Genomic DNA, 13,118 nt, shown 5'->3' on the forward strand with positions numbered 1-13,118 from the left:
AAAATGGGTTCTTTTTTTTAAGCTTATCATTGATTGATTTTATTCACTAACACATTTTGTGAACAATCATTAATTTTCACACTATCCCATTAACTTTTCACTTGAGGCAGTTATCAAAACAAACCTTAAAACCAACTCGAATACAAGGATTTCTAATAGGTATTTCAAAACTTGAAGTCTAGCAAAGGATGGTACTTTTATTCTTTTCCTTGAGGCTCAAGAACATTCAATCTGATTTTAAAATATTTTTAAGCATTTTCTAGGTGGCAGAAGAAATTTACTGATTGAAACCTAGTTTCCATTTTAAGAGGGTGTTTTATGTTTCTAAGTTCATATTTGCGTTTTTTAAAAAGGTGGTTCTTGCCACTCCACCTCCACAGCATATTAAATATACACCTGAAACTAATAAAAAAAAAGAAAAGAAAAGAAAAACAAAAGCACAGCTTCTATCCTGAAAGATGTTTACGTAAATGGGGAAGATAGACATGAAAATGGAGCACTCACTGTGAGTGCGTCTTGTAAGGAATGAAAAGAGCGAAGAAGCAGTGTTTCTATCTCAAGTTCAGTAGCCAGGTTCTTAGTGCAGGGGAATTGCTTTGGAACCAAACAACTGTTAAGAAATGTGTTCTTTTTATTGGGGAATTCGGGGGATGGGAACAGCAGTGGGGAATTGGGGGAAGGGGAACAGACAAGTTGCTGTCCTTTTGTTCTTCAATCTAGTTGTGGAGGACGTTGCTTCACTGGCCCAAGTTGGCACCATCATTGCGCTCTTCCCCGGCGAGGCAGATCAGTCGCAGGCTTCTGGACGGCCGGTCACGGCGGCTGCTGGCCGCTCACGCTGGCTGCTGGCTACACACGGTAGCCCATGGCAACCCACTGCAGCAGGGGCTGCAGCCTACGCCGTCGCTGGTGACTCATGGCAGCCCAGCCCCAGGTTGAGCTGTTGTTCAGCATCTTAGCTGTAGAGGGCAGTGTCACTGGCCCTCATATGTGGGATCCGAACCGGGGCCCTCTGGCGTCCCAAGCCAGTTCTTACTCATCGCGCCACTCGGCCAGTCCAAGAAATGTGTTCTTAATTGCACTGAATTAGACCCCAACACACATTAAGCAAATAGTTTACTTGTGAGTTTTTATCTGTCTTTTCCTTACATAAAAGCAAACGTAAAAAGTATTTAAAATTAAAATGTTTGTATTTTTTGTTCAGGAAAACAATGATACATTTGATTTTTCACACATTGTTGTGATTTGCAATTCTCCTCTAAATATGTATTTCAATTTTCATCTAAATATGTTCATTCATGACAGAGTTTGAAAGAGGGATTAAGCAAGTTGTAGAGATATTCACAATGCCAAACTTGTTCATCCAACTTGGAAAATGCAGAAGTTACTTTGAACAGTTTATTGACTGGCTCATTTTGTGTAAACCAGGAGGGAAGTATGGATCCATGGGCTATGGAAACTAGAAAAGTTATGTGATGCCCCGAGTGAACCTTGGAGGGCCGTCAAAGACCATCTCTGCTTCAGGCCAGCCTAAATCTAAACCACCCATGGGAGATAAGAGCTCGCTTCACCTGTCATGTCACCTGCTCCTCATTAATCAGAATGACATCCAGAGTCGAATGTGCCCTCTTGATTCTAAAAGGCGCTCTGGTGCATGATGATGGCATTTTTCCTTGGATCCTGAAAGTGAGATGTATTTAGTCAAGTTGCAATAGCAGATTATGACTTCATGTGAACCGTGGATATTAGCTTCCCATTCTCTGTTATGCCACTATATAAACTTGACTGGTTTGTAAAGCATTGTTTCTCATAATAACTGAGCTCTTCCATTTTACCACTTTTAGAAAGATCAACATTAACCGGAGGCAGTGATCATAGTGATTAAGCACAGAAACTATTCCTTAATTGAATGTCAAATTTCATCACTTAGCTCTGTGGCCTTATGTGAGTTAAATACTCTCTCTGTGTCAGAATGTCCTCATCTATTAAGGTGGTGTGTGTGTGTCAGGGGGGTGTATTAACCATGTTTTTTATTTCCAATACTTTATGATGCCTTGACTTCTTGGGGGCCTCAATGGCTGGCTGGGGAGAGACTGCCCTCCCAGGGCTAGTTGATTCCTATACACAGCAAACAACTCTCCTGAGAGGGAGCCTTTCATATGCAAGCCAACCAAAGCCATACACCCACTGCTTCCTTTATCTAACTCTCACACCCCAAGCCAATATTTTTCCTGCCCTGAATCACCCAGGGGCCAGGTCCTGGACAACTAGAGACCATCTCTATAGCACAGAACCCACCAAAATTATTCAAAGTATCCAATCTTAAATTTGCTCAAACTTGCCTCCCCCGCCTTACCTATTCCTTCTGGTAGAAGCCACAATAAAGGTTCTGGGCTATGCTTTCTCCTATATCCCTTCTGCCTCCTGACTGACTCTGGTACTTCTCCATGTGGCCCAGCGTGGCGTGGTGTGCCCCCCTTCTCTTGAAAACTGTGAGGAATGGAACCTCTTTCAAGGGCATTGTCCTCTCTGTGCTGTCATTGAGCCACCTTGATAAATTAAACCTGGATCTGAATGAAACAGGGAGATAGCGATGGCTCCTATCTCTAAGGCCAGTACGGGTGTTTAGCAACTGCAGGCAGGTAAAGCACACACGCAGAATGGCTCCCGGTGCTTGGGGAGCCCCTCGTGGGTTCGCTGTTACTCACCCTGCCCTTAGTTGCTCCCTCTCCTAGGACAGAGAGCCTAAAGCAGCTCCTCACCACCTCTGCCCTCGTCTAGGTCCCTCTCATTCCTCACCTAGTGATCACAGCCTCCCTGACACCAACACTGTGTCTTGCCAGCACTGTTCTCCTTAAAATATACTTCTCCCTCCTCTCTAATTCCCAGGCGCCTCTTAAAAACCTGTCACCTGGTTGACCAAGACCAAGAATACACATTTCTTCCCAAAAGGACCTGGACTGCTCCCATGTCTTCCTCTGCTCAGCACACACAGCTGCCCCAAGGTCCTTTGGTGATTCAGTTATACGCCTCTACAAGGTATCAACAAAGGTATCAAATACATCACTCCTTACAATAACATTTCCAAACTAATAGCTGCAGCAGCTACTGATGGAATTGATTAGTCTCCGATGAGCCAGTGCTTTTCTTGTTTTCATTTAAATGCTACTCTTAGTACAACTCTTAAATACAGGTACCATTTTACAAGTAAGAAAACCACTGCACAGAGAATTTGAATAACTTACCCAAAGCAACACAGCTACTGAGTGGCTCAGCCACATTTCAAACCCTCGTCTACCTGGCTCCGAACCACGTCATTTTCACGTTGCTGGTGAGCTGTTCTTAATGTCGTTGGGGTAGTTTTTACCATTATTGTTATTAGTGTTGTTGTTCTCGTTATTACTATTATTGCTTCTATATTACTGATCAACATCACAAAACTAGCTTTTTTGTATCACACCAGTTATTCTTCCCCAAAAAATCTAAATTCTGGCATAAGCAACAAAATCTGCTTCCATTTAGAATGCTAGCAAGCCAGAGTTTTGTTGTTAAGGTTGCTTCCATAATTTACTTCTTCTCTAGCCTGAACTATTTATTGTAAAATCATTCATTCTTAAATATCGTTTTTTCTCTGATAGAATAATTTTGTAAATGAAACAGCAACAATTCTCCATGTATGAAACTAGATTGAGGACTACTTGAGAGGCAATTCCCAACAAAAAAATAAGTTTCCCATTCTATCACAGATAAATTTAGCCAGTTAATTGTAGAAATTGAGTGGTCTCATTAATTAATTGGGCTTTCTGAGCAAAAATATAAAATGCTTCATATTTTCAAGGAATGTTTATTCATAATGTATAAATGCAAGAAATTGTTCTTATAATAAGGACTTTTATTATTTTATTTTAGTATACAATCATGTATTTATTTTTTATTTTTTTATTAAAGTATAGTTGGCATATAATAGTATATTAGTTTCAGGTATACAACATAGTGATTTGACATTTATATACCTTCTAATGTAATCACCACAATAAGTCTAGTAACCATCTGTCACCATATAAAGTTATTACAATATTATTGACTACATTCCTTGTGCTGTACACTACAACTCTGTGATTGATTTATTTTATAACTGGAAGTTTGTACCTCTTATTCCTTTTCACCCATTCCCCATCCTCTCTCCCCTCTGGCAACCACCAGCTTGTTCTCTGTTTCTGTGAGTCTGTTTTTGCTTTGTTTTGTTTGTTTATTTTTTTGTTTGTTTTTTAAAATTTCATATATAAGTGAAATTATTTGACATATGCCTTTCTCTGAATGACTTAATTCACTTAGCATAAAACTCTCTAGGTCCATACACATTGTAGCAAATGGCAAGATTTCATTCTTTTTATTGCTGAGTAATACTCAATTATACACGCACACGCGCGCGCACACACACACACACACACACACGAGTGTGATATATATATATCACATCTTCTTTATCCATTCATCTATCAATGGATATGTAGGATAGAATAGAAAGTCCAGAAATATATATACCCTCACTTAATGGTCAATTAATCTACGGCAAAGGAGGCAAGAATATACAACAGAAAAATGACAGTCTCCACAATAAGTGGTGTTGGGAAAACTGGACAGATACATGCAAAAGAGTATAAAACTGGAGCACTCTCTTACACCATATACAAAAATAAACTCAAAATGGATTAAAAACTTAAAAGTAAGACCTGAAACCATAAAACTCCTAGGAGAAAACATAGGCAGCAAACTCTTTGATATCAGTTTTAGCAATATCTTTTTGGATATGTCTTCTTGGGCAATAGCAACAGAAACAAAAATAAACAAATAGGACTACATCAAACTAAAACAAAATGCAAGGAAACTATCAACAAAACAAAAAGACAACCTACCAAATAGGAGATATTTGCAAATGATATATCTGATAAGAGGTTAAGATGCAAAACATAATAATAACTCATACAACTTGACATCAAAAAAGTAATAATCCAATAAAAAAATGGGCAGAGGATCTGAATAGACATTTCTTCAAAGAGGACATACAGATGGCAATAGACATATGAAAAAATGCTCAACATCACTAATCATCAGAAAAATGCAAATTAAAACCACAATGAGATAACACGTCACACCTGTCAGAATGGCCATCATCAATAAATCAACAAACAACAAGTGCTGGAGAGGTTGTGGAGAAAAGGGAACCCTGGTGCACTGCTGGTGGGAATGTAAAATGGTGCAGCCACCATGGAAAACAGTATGGCGCTTCCCCAAAAAATTAAAAATAGAACTACCTTACGACCTAGCAATTCCACTCTGGGTAGTTATCTGAAGAAAAGAAATAAATGAATTTAAAAGATACCTGCACTCCCATGTTCATTGCAACATTATTTACAGTTGCCAAGAAATAAAACAACCTGTGTATAAAGAAAATGTGAGATGTGTGTGTGTATGTGTGTGTATAATTCAGCCGTAAAAAAGAATGAAATGTTGTTATTTGTGACAACATGGGTGGACCTTAAGGCATTTTGCTAAGTGAAATAAGTCAGAGAAAGACAAATACCATATGATCCCACTTTATGTGAAATCTAAAAAATTAAAACCTGAGTTCATGGTTATAGATACAGAGAATAAATAGGTGGTTGCCAAAGGTAGGTTAAATGGGTAAAGGGGGTCAAAAAGTACAAACTTTCAGTTGTAAAATAAATAAGTCCTAGGGATGTAATGTACAGCATGATGACTATAGTTAATAATACTGTATTGTACATTTGAAAGCTGCTAAAATGGTAAGTCTTAAAAGTTCCCATCATAAGAAAAAAAATGTGTAACTCTGTGGTGATGGATGTTAACTAAACTATACTTATCGTGGTGTTCATTTCATAATATATACTAATATTGAGTCATTATGTTGTAGAAGCATAGCTGAAACTAATATAATTTTATATATCAATTATATTTCAATAAAAAAGTATATTCTCCAAAAAAATGCACATTGCCAGGGTCTTAGATTTATTCACCATCTGTAAATTAAAAGACTCTAACACTCCCCAAGTTCCCAAGTACCCCAGATCTGTAAGGCGACCGTTATATTCAAGGGAGCATCAGAGTTTTTATGTCTCTAAAATGCTTTGTGCTATATCTAGCATGTGCAAGGCATTTAGATTTTTTTTTAATTAAAGTTTATTGGGATGACAGTTGTTAGCGAAGTTACATAGATTTCAGATTACAGAATTTTAATACATCATCTATATATCACATTGTGTGTTCACCACCTAGAGTCAGTTCTTCCATCACCATATATTTGATCTCCTTTATCCTCATCTACCATCCCCCTGCCCCCTTGCATTTAGATATTAACCACACTTTTTGTATGATATCAATAATTATTATGAAGTGAGATAGAATGCACTTGCCAACTGTGAATCTATACAAAAGTAAGGGGCCGTGAGCATTCAGACTCCACCAGGCCTCCACCAGAGACTTCAGTTGCTCCCCTGTCACGATTTTATTCCAGACTAAGTGTCCCTCGTTATCCCTATCCCTATCCTAACCTAGCTGAATACCCTGGAGTGGCCAAGAAAAATCCCCTCAACCCAAGAATGCCTCCAAAGTTAGCAGCAAACAAAAATTAGTACAAACATCAAGGCCACTCTGAGCTTGCCATCCTCCCACACTCCCCAGCTTGGTTGGTTATATTTGGGACTCCACAGCACCCCTGCTGATGGGCTAGAACCTGCTCCTGATGTAATGGAGAGGGGGCACCTTCATCATTGTCATCAAGTGCTAGGGCACGGAGAAGAGGTCCTTCAACACCCTGGGAAGAGCTGTGTGAACATGGGCATGTAAAATAACTTAGCTGGTGCTGCTTCTTCATCTGAAAAATTCAATGATAATAAAACTTTCTTTGTAAGGTTTCTGTGAGCACAGTAAGCACACAAAACATCCTCTGTTATTATTAGCATCGTCATTACTCGATTAGTAAGGATTCTTAGTTTTGAGGAAACTAGCTCAAACTCATTTAGGCAAAGAGAAACAAAAAAAGGAAACTTGTGGCCTGAGGAATTAATAAAACTAGGGTTTGAAATGCCACAAGGACCCTCTCTTTGTCTTTTGCCTGCTTTTCTCTTTTGCCAGCTTTATTCCCTTCACTGGACGCACTGAATGACAGACACTCCCCAACTGGCCCAGGGCCGACTCTGTCCAATCACTATGGACGGGTAGGGGGTTTGAGGAAGGTTGTAACTGTTACTCAAACTTGAAATAAAAGAGCTCCCAGGAGAAGAAGGGACACTGTTGTACACAGATAAATGAGTTGTCAGTTACCACTTACACTGCCGTCCTCTACAAACGCATTTTTATGGAATTCAACCCCTTCCCTTATGGAACTCTTTCCTCATTCATCCGTCCTCACATTTGTTTATGGAACAAATATTGAATTACATGTCTATTAGGTGTCAGGCACGGTGCTTTGAGGTGGAGTCATAGAAATGAAAAAGACGCAGTCATTCATTCTGAATTTCCTTTTATCTTTATAGTCAAATATGCTGCTAAAACAAATCCATTTGTTAATAAAAAGAAATCTCTGACGCCTGGCCGGGCTCCCTCGGAAACAATGAAGACAGCAGCTGCTGCTTCACAGAGGCCATCTTGTCATGGAGATGGAGACTTCTGATGGGCCGAGAGCAGCTGCCTCAGGTCACAGGGTGACATAATTCAGTGAATCCTTCTACAAATGATGACTGGCAAGTGTTGCTATAACCTCACCATGAATGACTGTTTGGAATGTGGAGAAGAGCGACTTAGGAAACGATGGCGCCCAGCTCTGTGACACACGAACAGATGCAGAATCGTATGGAGCCTGAGAGAAGCACGTGAGAGGCCAGGCCAGGAAAACCAGCGTGAGGCCAGCCCTGGCTTCCCTCCCACACGCCTGCCCTGAGTCCATCCTGGGGCTGCTTCCTTCCCCTATCTCAGCTTTCTCCCCTCTATTCCTTTAGCAAATATTTATTGAGGTCCCCTACTATGGACTGAATGTTTGTGTCCCCCTAAAACATATGTTGAAGTTCTAATCTTCAGTGTGAAGGCATGTGGAGGTGAGGCCTTTGGGAGGGGATTAGGTCATGAGGGTAGAGTCCCCATAACAAGACTAGTGCCCTTATCTGAAAAGACACCAGAGAGATGATCCCTCTACTACATGAGGGCACAGCATGAAGCCTGCCCTCTGCAACCCAGGAAGAAGGTCCTCACCAGGAACTGACCAGGAAGGCACCCTGACCTCACACTTCCGACCCCCAGAACTGTGAGAAATAAACATCTATTGCTTACGCCACCCAGTCTCTGGTATTTGCTATAGCAGCCTGAGATAAGACTAGTGCCAAAGCTTGCACAAGGTTCTGGGGCTAGAAAGAGAAATAAGAATGGCCCCTTCCCTGGAGGAGTCCAGAGTCTTATGAGAAAGAAAGGCACATAAGCTGGCAGTGAGTGTTGCATGAGCATCATAGGGTGCATCTACCAAGTGCTGGGACAAGAGAACAGAAAGAGAGAAAATGACTGCCTGCGCGAATTAGGTGTCAATGACAGACGGATATTCTCAAGAGTGGGTTTTGTGCACCAAAATGTTACTCTAAGGTGATTTTTGTTTTAAAAATGAATATTTATTTTATTAAAGTTACAAGTTATAGAAATTAATTTTTCCTTTAGCTTTTAATCCAACTTATAAATCTTATTTTATAAAATGAACAGCACGACTCTAGCAAATTTAAGCAATCTCTACTAAGAACATTTTCACAACTTATTTAAACTGCTATAAATAGTTCAGACTTATTTATAAATGTGAGATATTCAACTTTCCTTTTAAGTGCTACAAATAAACAAAATTTTCTTGAGCACATAAATAGCTCTTATAAACCGAACAAACATAAATGTCATGATTCTTAAATGTATGTAATTTTTTTAAAACTTCAATATAAGACAGCAAGTCAAGATGAGATATTCAGTAACATATTTTTAATAGAATCATAGGCTAATCTGTTGCTCCAACATGCCAATTCCTTTTCAACATTACAAATAACTAAATTGTCAAATATGCACAAGTTATGTCTCAGCACTAAACTATAAATATTACAAAATTGATTAATTTCAACCCTTACATATTTTTATATTTAATTCATTACCTTCTCAGGATTAAAGAATGCTTACCCACTGAAGAGGCAATTATGTAACCCCAAGAATTTTGGAGGTCACTCTTCAGCTTGCTGAGAGTGCACAACAACAAGAGATATGAGCCGGGACCTGAGCCCAGGGTCTTCACACATTCAGACCTGTTTCTCTATGACCTCCACTGCCAGGCTGAGCCACACAAAGATGGACTCTGCATCTCACAGAAATGATGTTCATCTAGCCAACATTTTGGGGCCAAGGTTTGAGTCATCCCCTTAACTAATTATTTTAATCACTCATGGAAGCCTACAACTGTCAATCAGGATGGAGCATCACCAAATTAGATTTGGAGTTTGATATCCTCATAGGTTAAGGCTACACCTTCTGTTGTCTGATAGGACAAACACTAAGCAGACTTCACAGAGAAGGAGGCACCTGAGAGGGGCTTAGTAGAGCCCACTCAGGCCATTGTTTCAGCTTCTTGCACCTTTCTGCTTTCTGTTCACTGTCCAAGGCCCCGCTGTGTGGGCTCAGTGGAATGCCGGAGGCAGATGTGTACATCTCTTCCCAATCGCGCATTCAGCGGCATCACATAGGTAGCTTGAAAGCAGCCATGGTGGGAATGTTTACACCAAGAAAAGAGGCAGCCGCTACAAACAGGGCTGTCAGTCATTAAGCATGTACCAGCTTGCCATTGGAGGTACCCAGGCAGGCTGGCAACCTCATTGGTCAAACTTTGTATTCTAGGCCAGTCAGGCGACTAGTATCTCCTTCCAATCAAATTTGGTCTATGCCAAGTTGGAGTATTATATTGGGTTGTCGGAAAAGTCATGACGTATTTTTTCTGTTTTTCATTGCAAAAATGCATCATGAGTTTTCCGACAACCCAATAGAACTCTGTACTACTTTCTTTAGTGGAAAAGACTACACCGATATTTGATCAACAGAGTTATTTTAACATATTCATGACAGATGTTTATAGGCAAGCTGAGAGAGAAGGCATCCTCCATAGGATGGTGGAGACATAATTACGATTTTTTTTAAAGTGTCACTCTTTGAGGATCTTTTCTTCTTATCTAGATATCTAGCTTTCCACAGTGATTTCTCTAGTGTCTTTTCACATTGGAGAAGTTGACCCCAACCTTAAAAATCAATGTGTAAGGCTAGTGCTTTAAAAAAGACCACTTTCAAAATGAAGAAGAAATCTTTGTAATATCACTTTCCAGAGACAACTGCTACTAATACTTTAGTTTATTTCCCTAATTCTATTTGCCATCTGTACATATTTCTATATAGTATTAAATGCTAGATGCATTTATGATGCCTTTCACCTAAGACTCTTCCAGCCTATGTGTACATACAAGATCTGACAATTAAGTTTGCGAACTTGTTGCAATGATGTTGCTAACTTTATTATTATTATTATTATTAGTTTCAGGTGTACAAAACAATGCAATAGTTATCCTTTTCACTCCTCACAAAGTAACAACACCCCTCCTCCCATACACTGTCCCCCCACCCCCGATATCATGATATCATACATATCTATTACAATTCTATTGACTCCATTCTCACCCTATACTCCACATCCCATGACTATATATGTATTAAATTATAGTTGACATACAATATTATTCAATGGCAGCTTCAGATGTACAATGCAGTGGTCAGGCCTCTACACTCTCTATGAAGTGGTCTCCCTTACAAGACATGAGTCCATCTGGCCCCCTAAAAAATCCTTACAACATTATTGATTATATTTCCTAAACTGTGTTTTCTATCCCTGAGGCCATAGCTGCTAACCTTTTTTTTATATATCAGAGGAGTTATTGATTATGAATTTGTACCAAATGGACAAATAGTAAACCAAGTTTACTATTTGGAAGTGCTAAAAAGGCTGCATGAAAAAGTTAGACAAAAACGATCTGAACTTTTTGCCAACAATTCATGGCTCTTACATCACAACAATGCACCAGCTCACACAGCACTATCTGTGAGGGAGTTATTAGCTAGTAAACAAACAACTGTATTGGAACACCCTCCCTACTCACCTGATCTGGCCCCCAATGACTTCTTTCTTTACCTAAAGATAAAGAAAATATTGAAAGAAATACATTTTGATGACATTCAGGACATCAGGGGTAACATGATGACAGCTCTGATAGCCATTCCAGAAAAAGAGTTCCAAAATTGCTTTGAAGGGTGGATTAAGCACTAGAGTCAGTGCATAGCTCCCCAAGGGGAGTACTTTGAAGGTGACCATAGTGATATTCAGCAATGAGATATGTAGCATGTTTTCTAGGATGAGTTCACAAACTTAATTGTCCCACCTCATACCTTACACCAAAGGACCTGACCTCTCTGGCCATCAGACTCAAGGGGAGCCCATTCTTTGCCTAAGGACCTACAAGTTGTGGCCTGACTCAAAAAGACAAACTGAGCCAATCAGTTTAGGAATTTAGAACTGGGAGACTGAGAGATGAAGTCAATGAGTACTAAAGCTGAGATGAACATGTGCAAGATATAATAGAAGCTAAGGAAAACATTTTGGACTATTTGCAAGAAATTGTAACAGAACAACAACTATGTTTAAGGAGAAGGTGGTTTGGTAGAGAAAGAAATATGAAGCAGGCATGCAGGGACAAGGGTCGACAGGGAAATCCAGTAGCCCAAGGAAAAAGCCTCATGCTCAGTGATTTTCCAGGTTCAATTTTCAAGAGATCTATCTGTCATTGGTTTCTATGTTTTGATTCTAAACTTCTGAAACGTACTTAAATTTCCTTTTTATGAGTTGGGTCAATGTTACTGGCAACCAAAAGAGATCTGATTCAAACAATTTAAATTTGAATTTACATATTACTATTACAAAATATTTCCCCAAGTTATTACATATGCTTTAAATACATAATTTTTAATTGCTAAATAATATTACATAGTATGGATACATTGTATAAGAAATCTAAATGAAAACTAAGTAAGTGTATTACTGTTCGTGCTTTTAAAATTATTCCCTAGTCGCAAAGAGATCTAAGACCTGTGGTTGCCGAAATGATTCAGGAAGTGTTCAATAGTCTTTCAAGAATCCTTTTACCTACCAGAATTGGCAACACACACACACACACACACACACACACACACACACACACNACACACACACACACACACACACACACACACACACACACACGAGTTAGAATTAAGTGTGGAGAAATCTAGCCTGCTTTCAAAAAATTCCCAATTACTATTTTCGCAACTGAAGCCATTACAATTGTTTTTCTGAGAGTACAGTGGGTATTTTCCATCTTCCCCATGCCCTTGTAACTCAGCCATAGTCCCATCCTACCCTAATCTTATTCACACGACAAGAACATTGGGCATAAAGCTCACTGTGAAATCCAGATGAGCAGGTCAGGCGCACAGAAACAAAGCATGCACTTACACCCGAAATCTACATTTTCTTTCTAATAGAAAGATTAAAAAAATATATCAAATGCCATATTTGTCCTTTATCAGAAAAGCAGAAATGGTATCAGTTCAAAGATTGGCAACAACACTTGGGAAAACCTTGGGCAAGTTGTGAGGAATCTGGGTTCTGTTCTCCGTTTCACAATATATCAAACGCTGCTCTTTGTGGGTTTGGGGATTGCTGGGGGTCAAAAGCCAATCACCTTCCCTCACACAAATTTCATCTACATGATAGTTTGAAGATTCTCCTGTAGCCCTTCTTTCCCAACATAATGGGACATTTAGTCTTTCTAGCTGGATTTCTCCCACACCCTTAAATTCATGCCAGTCCTCCCACAAAATTGCACCAATTCACCACAAAATTGCACCATAGGTGTAATGAGAACAGCAGGGCTTGTCTACTTGTGAAGCAGCCTTTCTTTGAGCACTTCACCTTAGCTTTTTTCAGGGAATGGATGATGTGATGATGGAGC

The sequence above is a fragment of the Hipposideros armiger genome, unplaced genomic scaffold (genome assembly GCF_001890085.2).
Source record: "Hipposideros armiger isolate ML-2016 unplaced genomic scaffold, ASM189008v1 scaffold_160, whole genome shotgun sequence".
Classification (NCBI taxonomy): Eukaryota; Metazoa; Chordata; class Mammalia; order Chiroptera; family Hipposideridae; genus Hipposideros; species Hipposideros armiger.